Source organism: Bufo bufo, chromosome 3 (assembly GCF_905171765.1).
Source record: "Bufo bufo chromosome 3, aBufBuf1.1, whole genome shotgun sequence".
Classification (NCBI taxonomy): Eukaryota; Metazoa; Chordata; class Amphibia; order Anura; family Bufonidae; genus Bufo; species Bufo bufo.
In genome coordinates, this window is record NC_053391.1 from 297,099,973 (window position 1) to 297,117,508 (window position 17,536).

A 17,536-nucleotide genomic window follows, 5' to 3' on the forward strand; every position below is an offset into this window, starting at 1 on the left:
CGGCAGCAGCAGCAGAAGAGGCCGAGGCGGCGGCAGCAGCAGAAGAGGCCGAGGCGGCAGCAGCAGAAGAGGTAGCAGGGGGAGCCTGAGTGACTTCCTTGTTTTCAAGGTGTTTACTCCACTGCAGTTTATGCTTTGCATGCAGGTGCCTGGTCATGCAGGTTGTGCTAAGGTTCAGAACGTTAATGCCTCGCTTCAGGCTCTGATGGCACAGCGTGCAAACCACTCGGGTCTTGTCGTCAGCACATTGTTTGAAGAAGTGCCATGCCAGGGAACTCCTTGAAGCTGCCTTTGCGGTGCTCGGTCCCAGATGGCGGCGGTCAGTAGCAGCCGGAGTCTCTTGGCGGCGGGTGTTCTGATTTTGCCCACTGCTCCCTCTTTTGCTACGCTGTTGGCTCGGTCTCACCACTGCCTCTTCCTCCGAACTGTGAAAGTCAGTGGCACGACCTTCATTCCATGTGGGGTCTAGGACCTCATCATCCCCTGCATCGTCTTCCACCCAGTCTTGATCCCTGACCTCCTGTTCAGTCTGCACACTGCAGAAAGATGCAGCAGTTGGCACCTGTGTTTCGTGCTGAGGTGGTATTCCCATGTCCTCATCATCAGGAAAAATAAGTGGTTGTGCGTTAGTGCATTCTATCTCTTCCACCCCTGGGGAAGGGCTAGGTGGATGCCCTTGGGAAACCCTGGCAGCAGAGTCTTCAAACAGCATAAGAGACTGCTGCATAACTTGAGGCTCAGACAGTTTCCCTGATATGCATGGGGGTGATGTGACAGACCGATGGGCTTGGTTTTCATGCGCCATCTGTGCGCTTTCTGCAGAAGACTGGGTGGGAGATAATGTGAACGTGCTGGATCCACTGTCGGCCACCCAATTGACTAATGCCTGTACCTGCTTAGGTCTTACCATCCTTAGAACGGCATTGGGCCCCACCAAATATCGCTGTAAATTCTGCTGACTACTGGGACCTGAGGTAGTTGGTTCACTAGGACGTGTGGCTGTGGCAGAATGGCCACGTCCTCTCCCAGCACCAGAGGGTCCACTAACACCACCACGACCATGTCCACGTCCGCGTCCCTTATTAGATGTTTTCCTCATTGTTCCCGTTCACCACAATTTTGAGAATGGCAAATTTGGGAATAGTTTTTCAACCCAGAACAAAAAGTGTGCTTTTACGGTCACTACAAATAACTTGACCAGCTAAAACAGTACAGATTTGGTTGAATAGAAATGTCAGGCCTGTTTTTTTTTTGCGCTGTGTGACAGGTATAGGTTTAATCACAGAATCAGACTTCTATCTGCACGGTAGCGTGTGTCTTAGGTTTTTCTGAATGACACTATCAGCACCTTCAATGTAAGATATCCTTTTTGGGATAGATTTCAAGTAGGCCTCATATACCAGAAACTAGTTATTTTGAGAATGGCAAATTTGGGAATAGTTTTTCAACCTAGAACAAAAAGTGTGCTTTTACGGTCACTACAAATAACTTGACCAGCTAAAACAGTACAGATTTGGTTGAATAGAAATGTCAGGCCTGTTTTTTTTTGCGCTGTGTGACAGGTATAGGTTTAATCACAGAATCAGACTTCTATCTGCACGGTAGCGTGTGTCTTAGGTTTTTCTGAATGACACTATCAGCACCTTCAATGTAAGATATCCTTTTTGGGATAGATTTCAAGAAGGCCTCATATACCAGAAACTAGTTATTTTGAGAATGGCAAATTTGGGAATAGTTTTTCAACCCAGAACAAAAAGTGTGCTTTTACAGTCACTACAAATAACTTGACCAGCTAAAACAGTACATATTTGGTTGAATAGAAATGTCAGGTCTATTTTTTAGGCGCTGGGTGACAGGCTCAACTTGCCCCTGATGTAGTATATGGCCAAAAAATAACTACACTATTGATGGTTAAATGCACTTGGGTGACACAGGCTCAGCCTGCACAAGATGTAGTATATGGCCAAAAAATAACCAGACTGTTGATGGTTAAATGCACTTCGGTGACACAGGTTCAGCCTGCAGCTGATGTAGTATATGGCCAAAAAATAACCAGACTGTTGATGGTTAAATGCACTTCGGTGACACAGGCTCAGCCTGCAGCTGATGTAGGATATAGCACAAAATAACCACACTATTGATGGTTAAATACACTTGGTGATAGCTTGTGCTGGCGCACCACAAGTCACAAAATGGCCGCCGATCACCCCAGAAAAAAAGTGATCTAAAAACGCTCTGGGCAGCCTCAAAAAAGTAAGCAAGTCGATATTAGCACTTCAATGATCCACAGCTGCAGATCCATCACAGAATGAAGTCTTTTGGTGGAGTTAATCTGCCTAATCTCGCCCTAACGTTGCAGCTGCAACCTCTCCCTATGCTTGAATCAGCAGAGTGACGTGCAGCGCATCGTGACCCAAGCTTATATAGAGGCTGGGTCACATGCTGCACTGGCCAATCACAGCCATGCCAATAGTAGGCAAGGCTGTAAAGGCCTCTTGGGGCAATTAGTATGACGCTTGTTGATTGGCTGCTTTGCAGCCTTTCAAAAAGCGCCAAGAAAGCGCCGAACACCGAACCCGAACTTTTACGAAAATGTTCGGGTTCGGGTCCGTGTCACGGACACCCCAAAATTCGGTACGAACCCGAACTATACAGTTCGGGTTCGCTCATCCCTAGTTATAAAGCATTTTTTGTCTTCTAAATGGGCAAAAAAACTTATATTTGCCGTTTAGCTGTGTAGTTATATGTGCTAAAGCATTTTGTGGCATGTATAAGTGAAAAAGAAAAATATATTTGCTGTTCAGCGGTGCAGTTATATGTTCTAAAGCCTTTTGTTGCGTGTATTAGAAGCAAATGTAAAATATAATTGCTGATCAGCAGTGCAGTTATATGTTCTAAAGCCATTTGTGGCATGTATTAGTGGCAAAAAAAATAGATTTGCCGTTCAGCGGTAAAGTTATATGTTCTACAGCCTTTTGTGGCAAATATTAGTGGTAAAAGAAAAATATTTTTGCCTTTTGGCGGTGCAGTTATATATTCTAAAGCCTTTTGTGGCATGTATTAGTGGCAAAATAAAAATATATTTGCCGTTCAGCTGTGCAGTTATATGTTCTAAAGCCTTTTGTGGCATGTATAAATTAAAAAATGAATATATATTTGCCATTCAGCAGTGCAGTTATGTGTTCTGAAGCCCTTTTTTGTTGTGTAATAGTGGAAAAAGAAAAATATATTTGCCATTCAGCGGTTCAGTTATATGTTCTAAAGCTCTTTTTGTTATGTAATAGTGGCAAAATAAAAATATATTTGCCGTTCAGTGGTGCGGTTATATGTTCTAAAGCCTTTTGTGGAGTGTATTAGTGTCAAAAGTAAAATATATATTTGCAGTTCAGCGATGCAGTTATATGTTCTAAAGCCCTTTTTGTCATGTAATAGTGGCAAAATAAAAATATATTTGCCGTTCAGCGGTGCAGTTATATGTTCTAAAGCCCACGTCATTTCCATAATTTTTCACAGTTTAGCGGAGGTCCCATTCATTTCTATGGAGATGTGAAAAAAAATATGATTGTCCCTGTTTTTTCTCCGCGTCCGTGATCCGTGATTCCAGTCCGTCAAAAAAATATAACCTGTCCAATTCTTGTCAGTGGAAAACAGAGGACGGACCCATTCAAGTCAATGAGTCCGTAAAAAAAAACGGATGCACAACTGGTATGTCATCCGTGTCCGCGTCCGTGTCCTTTTTTTTCTACAAGACCTTGGTGGTGCAATAAAATTACACTTTTCATTAACCTTCCTTTGTTTTCCCCTGTCAGACAAAAAAAAAGGAAGACACAAGGAAACACAACTGAAGCAAAATCGGACACGGACCACTGAAGCCAAATCACTGACAGTGAAAAAACACTGTTGTGTGCATGAGGCGTTAGTGTGGAAAAAAAATGGCAACCCAGCAATTCTTGAATGGTTGACTTGATTTTTTACTTAGTTGCAACTTATATCAGACACCCCCAGTTAAGAGTCAGTGGGTTTGTTAGACACTACCCTTAGTTCGAATGGCTCGGGAACAGGCCCTGTGCCCACACCTGTCCTCAACCTGCCTCTGTCCTTTTCTGTTCCCTCAGAAAGAAAAGTATTATATGCTGTGAGCTCAGCTCCATTATATAGTGAGGACGAACTACTAGAAGACAGTCAGCAGCTACTGGCAAGCCAAGATGTGGAGGAGACATCCGCTGCGTCCTCCACTAGGCGGGCAAGTAGTGATGAGGAGAGTGGCGTGGGAGCTGGTGTTGCAAGCGATCAGGCCCCTGACCCAGAAATGGTTGAGAAGGACATCAGTGATGTGCAGACAGTACTCGATGATGATGATATAGCTGATCGCTATTGGGAGCCGAAGGGGCTTCATAATTATCGGGAGAAGAGGGTGGCAACTTGCTTGTGAGGCAGCAGCGGAACCAGCAAATTGCTAGCGTGGCCTGGAGTCAGCTGGGTGGCAGCAGTGGGAGGTTGGGAGCCAAACATGCCTGGGCTAAACCACCTGCTTTGCAGGGTAGTAGCGGTGCAAGGGTTCACGAAGGCAGCGTTGGTAGCAGTCATTCAGTGCTGTAGCGTTGGGGGTAAAAACGCCTACTCCGCGGTGTGGCAGTTTTTTGTAAGCCGCCGGAGGAGGTGAACATGACTATACAGTATGTAGAATCTGTGGGCAGAAGATGAAGCGTGGCCAGGGTGTCAATGCTGGCACCACGGCCCTGCATCAACATATGCAACATCACCATAAAGTGGCCAGGGAAAACCGTGGCTCCGATGTGGTGGTCCAGCCTGCTGTAGCAACCGCTGCATCACCTAGTGGCACGCAGCCTATTTCAGGCAGTCAAGGCTCCACCACCTCAGTCGAAGGGAGCTATCTGTCCTTCCCATCATCTGCTGGTCCTCAAGCTCCTGCCCCTCGCCATACTACTCCTCGTTGGTCATTCCGTCAGCAATCAATCAACAAAGCGATTGCCAAGAGTCAGCAGTATGCGTGCACACATCCAACGGCGCAGAAGCTGAATGTGCTCTCTTTCCAAGTGGTGGACTCTGCACCTTTCAGAGAACTGATGACTTGCGCCGAGCCGAGGTGGAGAGTCCCAAGCCATCATTTCTTTTCCAAAAAGCCAGTACCAGCCATGCACACACATGTAGAAACGAAGGTGGGCCAGTTCTTGAGCCTGTCAGTGTCTGCCAAAGTGCACGGCAGCGCCGACGTGTGGAGCTGTAACTACGGTCAGGGACAATACATGTCCTTTACGGCCCACTGAATGAATGTGGTTCCTGCACAGCCACACCAGCAACTTGGCCAGGTGATGCCGCTTCCGCCTCCACGTTCTTACGCCGTTGTTCCTGTGACGATGTCCGCCTCTGTCTCCTCATCCTCTACCGTGTCCTCAGCCTCCACTGCAGGGACAATTCACAGTTCCCCTCCAGCATACCACATGTGGAGGGCACAGCTGTGTCTCGCTGTTCTGCACGTAATTTGCCTTGGCGAACAGTCACACAGGGGAGGAACTGTCCTTCATCAATAAATTAAATCATCGCTTTCTCCGCAACAACTCAAAATCAAAACCATGGTGACTGACAACGGGAAGAACATGGTGTTGGCGCTGCATCAAGGAGGGCTGAGCCGTGTGCCCTGCATGGCACGCATGTTCAATCTGGTTGTCAAGCTGTTCCTGAAGTCTTACACCCATCTGCAAGACATCCTAAAAATGGCCAGGAAACTTTGCATGCACTTCAGCCACTCGTATACCGCAAAGCACACCCTACTTGAGATGCAGCGGCATAATGGCATCCGCCAACATAGGCTGATATGCAACGTTTCCATTGAAATTCCACCCTCCATATGTTGGACCGACTATAGGAACAGAGAAATTCCATAAACGATTTCTTGATTATCCAAGCGGACAGGAGTACTCCCTTGTGTAGCTTCGATGTCAGCCAGTGTCAGTTCATGCGTGACACCTGCCGTTTGCTCAGGCCCTTTGAGGAGGCCACGTTATTTGTCAGTCACCAGGACTTTGGGATGAACAATGTCATTCCACTGCTTCATGTCCTGGAGCAGATGCTGGTAAATCTTGCTGGTCAGGGGACTGGAGACGTTTCACCTAGATCTCACGGCCACATGAGCCCTGTGGGCTTCAGCTGGTACTGGTATTGCCACCCACTTCCACACTTTGTCACCTTGCCACTCAGTGGTCTCCTCATGCTGCTGCCACCTCCACACTATGTCACCTTGCTACACTGTAGCCTCCTGATGCTGCTGACACCTCCACACTACATGACCTTACCACTCTGTGGTCTACTGATGCTGCTGCCACTTCCACACTATGTCACCTTGCCACTCTAGGCCTCCTCATGCTACTGCCACCTCCACACTTTGTCACCTTGCCACTCTGTGGTCTCCTCATGCTGCTGCCACCTCCACACTATGACACCTTGCCACTCTGTGGTCTCCTCATGCTGCTGCCATCTCCGCACAGTCACCTTGCCACTGTGTGGCCTCCTGATGCTGGCGTCACCGCCACACTGTCATTGTGCCACTTTGTGGCCTCCTCCTGATGCTGCTGCTTCCACCAGCTTCACACTCTGTCATTGGGCCACTCTGTGGTTTCCTCATGCGGTTCAAACCCTCCCCACTTCATGAATGGGACACTATTTTGCCTTTTGGCCTGACTGACATCATCATTTATTTGACCCTTTTTCTGATCTATCAGAAGGAAGGAAAAATAAGATGCACAACAAATCCTGTCTGTATAGCAGCTGTAAGACCTGTATGGTCCTATCAGAATTGGCTTGTGATTTGGTAGCCAAAAGCAGGAGTGGGTACAAAACACAGAAGACATGCAAATATTCCATTCACATGTAATTTCTGTTTTGGATCCACTCCTGTTTTTTTTTGGCATAAGCAATACTGATGAATTACTGACCAAATGCTGACCGAGTGAAGGCGGATGCTCAATAGACAGGATCTGTTTTTTTGTGGATTGTTATTCTGACGGATCAGAGGAAGGGCAAAATAATCAGTGACGTCAACACAAACCTACTGCTGATAACCTCTCTACTCTGTCATGGGGCTCTACTTGTATATGCGTTTAATAGATCAGGTTCTGTAGACATCTTTGTGGAATTAGCTGACGATGGTGTAAAAGGAGTGCACTTCTTCTTGGCACTAACATCGACCTGAAAGCCTGAGTTCATACTTGAGTTATTTGATCAGTTTTGGCCCCAGTTTTACCCAAATAAGTAAAGTGTGCAGTGCTTCTAAGAGTGACGCCTGTCATCTGAATGTCATACTGATTCACCGTATTATTTCACTACCAGAGTAGATTCCCTATGCGTGTTACTGCAAGGCACGGTGTATACACCACTATAAAGGCTCTCTGCAGCCAGGAAATAGACATTTTTTAACGAGACTCGCCACAAATAAATTTGGATCAAACCAATTTTGTTTTTAAATTCGGCGAACCAGACAAATCAAATTTTTTAAAAATTCACTCATCTCTAGTTTTGACCCATAACTGACCAAATAAATGAAGTGTGAACTGATTCTAATGCCTCATTCACACCTCAGTTTTGGTCAGTGGTTTCCATCAGTGATTGTGAGCCAAAACCAGGATTGGAGCTTCCACAGAGATTAGATATGAGGGAAAGATCTGCACCTGTTCTGTGTTTATAGCTGCACCTGGTTTTGGCTCACAGTCACTGATTGAAATCACTGATCAAAACAATAACATGTGAATGATGCTTTGTAATGCCTGTCGCCTACCAGTCATACTGACCCACAGTAACTGTTTCACTACTAGAAAGGACAAGCTATGCATGTTGCTGCAATGCCCAGTGATGTACACGGAGATACACTATCCCTGCAGGCCAGGATACAGCTGATTTAATGTACATTGTGACAAATTAATTTATAACTAAGTAAATTTGTTTGAAAAATTTGGGAAAATGCAACACACCCACATGGCCGCATCTGGGTTGTCCCTTGCCCCTTAGGTGGTTTCTGCAAAATATGTCCCTCTTATAGAGCAAGTAAACGTGACGCCAGCTGCGGTTAAGCAGCCGAAGCTCAAGGCTGACTTTGTAGATGGTAATGTTGGTACCTAGAGGTAGGATTGCCAGAGTGGTGCAGGGTGGCCTACAGTCTCTTTAGATGTTATTTACATGTGTCACAGTGTTCCTACCTGGATATCCGTGGATCCCAGACGTGATGTTGTAAGAAGCAGTGCAAAAGGGGTCGTTGAACTTGGATGATGAATAAGTGGAATAAATGGGGTCCAGACTTTGTAGTAACGTTAAACAGTTGCTTTTACTTGGCATAAATTGGTAATCCAAACAGTATCTTGCTCATCAGCAGGTATTGGCTTAACTTTGGCAGGCAAATACTTATCTGCCCTACTATGCGGTAGCTCTCTCAGCTCTGCTATACTTAGCTGGATAAATAGGAAACTCTTCCTCTTCTGCGGGAACTTAAGTTAGCTGTAGAAGTAAGAACTTATAGTCCTAGGAACTTTTTGTCCTTGCTTTAGAGTACCTCAAGCTTCATCTCAGCTTGGAAGGAGGCAATGTAAGCCCAGGAGGGGACAAGCAACCATGTAGACTTCAGATGCAGGGCCTCTGGGCCTAGCAGAGTAGGCAGCGCTTTGTTAGCCAGCACACAACCTCTTCCTAAGGAGGGTGGACTAGAACTCCTCTCTAGCTAACTAACTAAACTCCTCCCTCTAGCTACAGAGGGCTGGAAGAAAAGAAAATATTCCTCTCCAGGGAAGCTAATACTGCCAATTTTGCTGCCACCATCTGCTGGTGGACCAGGTTATTACACTTGAACATAACATTTTCAGGAATAAATATGCACATTATAGGAAATACATTAGGTGATATAAATTAGCACATGGAAATAGCAGCAAGGTGTCAAAAGAAGTAGTAATGGCACTCCGGGTCATTGCAAAAGTATCTGAATAACATTTTTGAAAAATTCACTCATCATCTGTAATGTATATTCATAATACTTGGCAAAAATACTACTGAAGTTTTTAGCCATACAACATATTTCACCTGCTAGCTTTAAGCTCTATAGCTCAGTGGTTAGAGTATTTGTCTTCAGTGCACAAATTTTGGTTCCTGTGCACAAAAGGTTTGGTTCCTGGCAAAGACAACTTTAAAATAGAGACTTAAATGGGCATTCCCATCTTAGGCTACTTTCACACTGCCGTTTCTGGGTCCGCCTGTGAGATCCGTTTCAAGGCTCTCACAAGCGGCCCAAAATGGATCAGTTCAGTCCCAATGCATTCTGAATGGATAAGGATCAGTTTGCCTCCGTTCAGCCTCCATTCCGCTCTGGAGGCGGACATCAAAACGCTGCTTGCAGCGTTTTGATGTCCGTCTGACGAAACTGAGCCAAACAGATCCGTCCTGACTTACAATGTAAGTCAATGGGGACGGATCCATTTCTTACTGACACAATATGGTGCAATTGAAAACGGATCCGCCTCCCATTGACTTTCAATGTAAGTCAAAACGGATCCGTTTGCATTATCATGAACAAAAAAATATATATATATTATTATTATTTTTTTTTTCATGGTAATGCAAACGGATCCGTTCTGAACGGATACAAGCGTTTGCATTATAGGTGCAGATCCGTCTGTGCAGATACCAGACGGATCCGCACCTAAACGCAGGTGTGAAAGTAGCCTTAGACATTGGGTCATACTGCTAGGATATGCACCCAATGTCTGATGCCACATCATGTATGAGCGGCCAACCTCCATTTATTCCTATTGGAACCCCAAAAATAGCCGAGCAAGTTTTAATGTAAAAGACGTTGACCCAACCGTTTTTGAATGGATGGGTATTAATGATTTTCAAATGAAACTGATTGACTTCCGGAGCTTATTTTTGTAGACAATTAAGTTCTGTGAGCTGCACACATTACTTGAAACGACCAGAGAAAACGTACAGTCCCTTATCATATGTTAGATATCACTTCCACAGTAATTTAACTGTTTGAAGAAGATTACATTTGCAGTGTTGTCAGTCTTTGTGAAAAGCTCTTCTCTGACTCTTTTGAAACAGATATAGGGCTCATGCACACGAACCTATTTTTTTTCCGTGTCTGTTATGTTTTTTCTGCGGACTGTATGCGGTACCATTAATGTCAATGGGTCTGCAAAAATACGAAAAATACTACGTGTGCATTCCGTTTCCGTATGTCCGTGTTTCCATTTTGCAAAAAAATCAAACATGTCCTATTATTGTCCACAAGGACAAGGATAGTACTGTTCTATTAGGGGGCAGGTGTTCCGTTCTGCAAAATATGGAATGCACACAAACGTAATCTGTATTTTTTGTGGACCGCAAAATACACACGTTTGTGTGCATGAGCCCTTACTACAAACCACTCTAAGACCTGTGTCCAACTGAAAGTCAACTAATATGAACCATAAGTAGATCGTAGGGATAAGGTTATTGATAATGGTAAGTTAACACAGCCATTTTTTACCTGAAGGACCATGCCAAATTTTGGAAATCTGACATGTGTCTCTTTATGTGGTAATAACTTTGGAACACTTATCCAACCAATATCTGAGACTTATCTTGTGACACATAATGCTTCATGTTAGTGGTAAATCTGAGTTGATATATTTTTGCTTGATTTATTAAAAAATCCAAAATTAACCAAAAATGTGGAAAATTTAGCAATTTTCTAAATTTTGATATTCTCTGCTTTTAAGATGTGTAGTAATATATAATAAAATAGTTATTAATTAACATTCCCCATCATTCTTTCCTATAATACTGTATGTTGGCATTATTTTGTAAAGTTAATTTTTTTTAAGGGCATTAGAAGTTTAGTAGCAATTTATTTATTTTTTTACATTTTTAAGAATTTCCAAACTCATTTTTTAAAGGACCAATTCAATTTTGAAGTCATGTCATGAATAGGGTTGAGCAAACCCGAACTGTAAAGTTCGGGTTCGTACCGAACTTTAGGATTTTTGGACCCCGGACCCGAACCCGAACATTTCCGTAAAAGTTTGGGTTCGGGTTCAGTGTTCGGCGGTTTCTTGGCGCTTTTTGAAAGGCTGCACAGCAGCCAATCAACAAGCGTCGTACTACTTGCCCCAAAAGGCCATCACAGCCATGCCTACTAATGGCATGGCTGTGATTGGCCAGAGCAGCATGTGACCCAGGCTCTATATAAGCTTGAGTCCCATAGCGCTGCACGTCACTCTGCTGTTACAAGTGTAGGGAGAGGATGCTGCTGGACTTGTGATTCCAGGGAGAGAATAGGAGAGCGACCTCAGCGATCTACAGACAAATAGTTGTGTTGGTGCAGGGCACTATCGTTTTACCCTGCCCTGAGCTCATTGACCAAAAAATATTAACTTTTAGAATTATGTTAGTTAGGTGGGTGGCGGCGGCGGCCATTTTATGCATGCTCAGTGCACCAGCACTGCATCTGAGCTTTTGGGACATTGCAAATCACAATTTTTTGGGGGCAAACTACAACATCTGGATTAGTCAGTGTGCAATTTAAGGTGGAAATACACCCATCATTTTCTGGGGTATTAAAAACACACAATTTATTTCAAAAAACAGTATTTTCCAGATCTGCAAGTGTTAAATTCAAGTTTAATATATACAGTTTTCATATTCTGCTAGCAAAAAAAGACTTTTTTGGCAATCTACAACATCTGTATTAGTCAGTGTGCAATTTAAGGTAGAAATACACCCATCATTTTCTAGGGTTTTAAAAACACACTTTTTGTTTTCAAAAAACTGTATTTTCCAGATCTGCAAGTGATAAATTAAATTCAAGTTTAATATATACAGCTTTCATATTCTGTTAGCAAAAAAAGACTTTTTTGGCAATCTACAACATCTGTATTAGTCAGTGTGCAATTTGAGGTAGAAATACACCCATCATTTTCTGGGGTTTGAAAAACACACTCTTTTGAACAAAAAACACTATTTTCAGGCCTTGCAGCATCAGCACGTGTGAAATTACAGGCTTATATACTGCTGTCAAATTCAGTTTTTAACCAAACACTCATTTGGGCACAAAAAATTTAGTTGGCAGCCTTTGATGCAGATGTCATTGTGAGATACTACCTTAATACATTTGGTTTACATTCAGAGATTTTAAATACCGCCATTTGGTGCAAAAATATTGAATTCAGGCCTACACTGGTTCAGGCCCTGTGAGATACCCCCTCTACATACCGGGGTTTGAATTAGGCATTTGAAATACAGCCATTTGAAATACAGCCTTTTTGTGCAAAGATATATTTACTGCAGGCCTACAGAGGTTCAGGCCCTCTGAGATACTACCTCTACATACAGGGGTTTGAATTAGGCATTTGAAATACAGCCATTTGAAATACAGCCTTTTTGTGCAAAGATATATTTACTTCAGGCCTACAGAGGTTCAGGCCCTGTGAGATACCACCTCTACATACATGGGTTTGAATTAAGCATTTGAAATACAGCCATTTGAAATACAGCAATTTTGTGCAAAGATATATTTACTTCAGGCCTACAGAGGTTCAGGCCCTCTGAGATACTACCTCTACATACAGGGGTTTGAATTGGGCATTTGAAATAATGCCACTTGAAATACAGCCATTTTGTGCAAAGATATATTTACTTCAGGCCTACACTGGTTCAGGCCCTGTGAGATACTACCTCTACATACAGGGGTTTGAATTAGGCATTTGAAATACAGCCATTTGAAATACAGCCATTTTGTGCAAAGATATATTTACTTCAGGCCTACAGAGGTTCAGGCCCTCTGAGATACTACCTCTACATACAGGGGTTTGAATTAGGCATTTGAAATACAGCCATTTTGTGCAAAGATATATTTACTTCAGGCCTACAGAGGTTCAGGCCCTCTGAGATACTTCCTCTACATACAGGGGTTTGAATTAGGCATTTGAAATTCAGCCATTTTGGGCAAACAAATCTTTTATTGAGGCCTAGTCTGTTCAGGCCGTGTCAGATACACCCTTTACATACTGTCGTTCTATTCTACTATTAATTAAACACCCATTTAGGGCTAGATCCTAAATTTAAAAAATATGAGGAGAGCGTCAAATAAGGGACGTGGCCCAGGTCATGGTGCTTCTGGTGGAGCTCCTGTTGCAGAGAGAGGACGTGGTCGATCTGTGCCAGCTACACGCACAAGTGAAACCCCTTCCTCAGGTGTGAGTAGGCTACAAAACATGTAGCAGTATTTTGTCGGGCCTAATGCTGCTCTACGAATGGTGAGGCCTGAACAAGTACAGGCGATAGTAAATTGGGTTGCTGACAGTGGATCCAGTTCCTTCACATTGTCTCCCACCCAGTCTCCTGCTGAAAGACCACAGTTTGCACCTACAGCCGATGTCCATCAGTCTTTCACCTCACCCCCTTGCAAATCAGCAAAGCAGTCTGAGCCCCAAGTCATGCAGCAGTCTCTTCTGCTTTTTGATGACTCTGTTAGCAGGGTTTCCCAGGGCCATTTACCTAGCCCTGCCCCAGAAGTGGAAAAGATTGAGTGCACCGATGTCCAACCACTTATTTTTCAAGATGAGTACATGGGAGGACCATCGCAGCACGTCTCGGATGATGACGAAACACAGGTGCCAACTGCTGGGGCTTTCGAAAGTGTGCAGACCGACAAGGAAGTCAGGGGTGAAGACTGGGTGGAAGATGATGCGGAGGACGAGGAGGTTCTCGACCCCACATGGAATCAAGGTCATGTGAGACACCGATGTAGTTCGGAGGAAGAGGCGGTGGTCGCACAGAGCCACCAGCACAGCAGAGGAGGGAGCAGGGTGCAAAAGCGGAGCGGAAGTCCTCTAGACAGTACGCCTCCTACTGCCCACCGCAGCAAGGGACCAAGCACACCAATGCAAGCTCCAAGGAGTTCCCTGGCGTGGCAGTTCTTCAGACAATGTGCTGACGACAAGACACGAGTGGTTTGCACGCTGTGCAATCAGAGCCTAAAGCGAGGCATAAACGTTCACAACCTGAGCACAACCTGAATGACCAGGCATTTAAGTGCAAAGCACAAGCTGCACTGGAGTAGACACCTCAAAAACCAAGAAAGGTCTCTGGCTCCTCCTGCTTCCTCTTCTGCTGCAGTCTCGGCCTCTTCATCCACCTCTGGAATCACAGTGCCACCTGCCACCCCACAAACAGAGGATCTGCCAGCAACACCAACACCTGGGTCAACTGAAAGTCAACTCATATGAACCATAAGTAGATCGTAGGGATAAGGTTATTGATAATGGTAAGTTAACACAGCCATTTTTTACCTGAAGGACCATGCCAAATTTTGGAAATCTGACATGTGTCTCTTTATGTGGTAATAACTTTGGAACACTTATCCAACCAATATCTGAGACTTATCTTGTGACACATAATGCTTCATGTTAGTGGTAAATCTGAGTTGATATATTTTTGCTTGATTTATTAAAAAATCCAAAATTAACCAAAAATGTGGAAAATTTAGCAATTTTCTAAATTTTGATATTCTCTGCTTTTAAGATGTGTAGTAATATATAATAAAATAGTTATTAATTAACATTCCCCATCATTCTTTCCTATAATACTGTATGTTGGCATTATTTTGTAAAGTTAATTTTTTTTAAGGGCATTAGAAGTTTAGTAGCAATTTATTTTTTTTTTTACATTTTTAAGAATTTCCAAACTCATTTTTTAAAGGACCAATTTAATTTTGAAGTCATGTCATGAATAGGGTTGAGCAAACCCGAACTGTAAAGTTCGGGTTCGTACCGAACTTTAGGATTTTTGGACCCCGGACCCGAACCCGAACATTTCCGTAAAAGTTTGGGTTCGGGTTCAGTGTTCGGCGGTTTCTTGGCGCTTTTTGAAAGGCTGCACAGCAGCCAATCAACAAGCGTCATACTACTTGCCCCAAAAGGCCATCACAGCCATGCCTACTAATGGCATGGCTGTGATTGGCCAGAGCAGCATGTGACCCAGGCTCTATATAAGCTTGAGTCCCATATCGCTGCACGTCACTCTGCTGTTACAAGTGTAGGGAGAGGATGCTGCTGGACTTGTGATTCCAGGGAGAGAATAGGAGAGCGACCTCAGCGATCTACAGACAAATAGTTGTGTTGGTGCAGGGCACTATCGTTTTACCCTGCCCTGAGCTCATTGACCAAAAAATACTAACTTTTAGAATTCTGTTAGTTAGGTGGGTGGCGGCGGCGGCCATTTTATGCATGCTCAGTGCACCAGCACTGCATCTGAGCTTTTGGGACATTGCAAATCACAATTTTTTGGGGGCAAACTACAACATCTGGATTAGTCAGTGTGCAATTTAAGGTGGAAATACACCCATCATTTTCTGGGGTATTAAAAACACACAATTTATTTCAAAAAACAGTATTTTCCAGATCTGCAAGTGTTAAATTCAAGTTTAATATATACAGTTTTCATATTCTGCTAGCAAAAAAAGACTTTTTTGGCAATCTACAACATCTGTATTAGTCAGTGTGCAATTTAAGGTAGAAATACACCCATCATTTTCTGGGGTTTTAAAAACACACTTTTTGTTTTCAAAAAACTGTATTTTCCAGATCTGCAAGTGATAAATTAAATTCAAGTTTAATATATACAGCTTTCATATTCTGTTAGCAAAAAAAGACTTTTTTGGCAATCTACAACATCTGTATTAGTCAGTGTGCAATTTAAGGTAGAAATACACCCATCATTTTCTGGGGTTTGAAAAACACACTCTTTTGAACAAAAAACACTATTTTCAGGCCTTGCAGCATCAGCACGTGTGAAATTACAGGCTTATATACTGCTGTCAAATTCAGTTTTTAACCAAACACTCATTTGGGCACAAAAAATTTAGTTGGCAGCCTTTGATGCAGATGTCATTGTGAGATACTACCTTAATACATTTGGTTTACATTCAGAGATTTTAAATACCGCCATTTGGTGCACAAATATTGAATTCAGGCCTACACTGGTTCAGGCCCTGTGAGATACCCCCTCTACATACCGGGGTTTGAATTAGGCATTTGAAATACAGCCATTTGAAATACAGCCTTTTTGTGCAAAGATATATTTACTGCAGGCCTACAGAGGTTCAGGCCCTCTGAGATACTACCTCTACATACAAGGGTTTGAATTAGGCATTTGAAATACAGCCATTTGAAATACAGCCTTTTTGTGCAAAGATATATTTACTTCAGGCCTACAGAGGTTCAGGCCCTGTGAGATACCACCTCTACATACATGGGTTTGAATTAAGCATTTGAAATACAGCCATTTGAAATACAGCAATTTTGTGCAAAGATATATTTACTTCAGGCCTACAGAAGTTCAGGCCCTCTGAGATACTACCTCTACATACAGGGGTTTGAATTGGGCATTTGAAATAATGCCACTTGAAATACAGCCATTTTGTGCAAAGATATATTTACTTCAGGCGTACACTGGTTCAGGCCCTGTGAGATACTACCTCTACATACAGGGGTTTGAATTAGGCATTTGAAATACAGCCATTTGAAATACAGCCATTTTGTGCAAAGATATATTTACTTCAGGCCTACAGAGGTTCAGGCCCTGTGAGATACCACCTCTACATACATGGGTTTGAATTAAGCATTTGAAATACAGCCATTTGAAATACAGCAATTTTGTGCAAAGATATATTTACTTCAGGCCTACAGAGGTTCAGGCCCTCTGAGATACTACCTCTACATACAGGGGTTTGAATTGGGCATTTGAAATTATGCCACTTGAAATACAGCCATTTTGTGCAAAGATATATTTACTTCAGGCCTACACTGGTTCAGGCCCTGTGAGATACTACCTCTATATACAGGGGTTTGAATTAGGCATTTGAAATACAGCCATTTGAAATACAGCCATTTTGTGCAAAGATATATTTACTTCAGGCCTACAGAGGTTCAGGCCCTCTGAGATACTACCTCTACATACAGGGGTTTGAATTAGGCATTTGAAATACAGCCATTTTGTGCAAAGATATATTTACTTCAGGCCTACAGAGGTTCAGGCCCTCTGAGATACTTCCTCTACATACAGGGGTTTGAATTAGGCATTTGAAATTCAGCCATTTTGGGCAAACAAATCTTTTATTGAGGCCTAGTCTGTTCAGGCCGTGTCAGATACTCCCTTTACATACTGTCGTTCTATTCTACTATTAATTAAACACCCATTTAGGGCAAGATCCTAAATTTAAAAAATATGAGGAGAGCGTCAAATAAGGGACGTGGCCCAGGTCATGGTGCTTCTGGTGGAGCTCCTGTTGCAGGGAGAGGACGTGGTCGATCTGTGCCAGCTACACGCACAAGTGAAACCCCTTCCTCAGGTGTGAGTAGGCTACAAAACATGTAGCAGTATTTTGTCGGGCCTAATGCTGCTCTACGAATGGTGAGGCCTGAACAAGTACAGGCGATAGTAAATTGGGTTGCTGACAGTGGATCCAGTTCCTTCACATTGTCTCCCACCCAGTCTC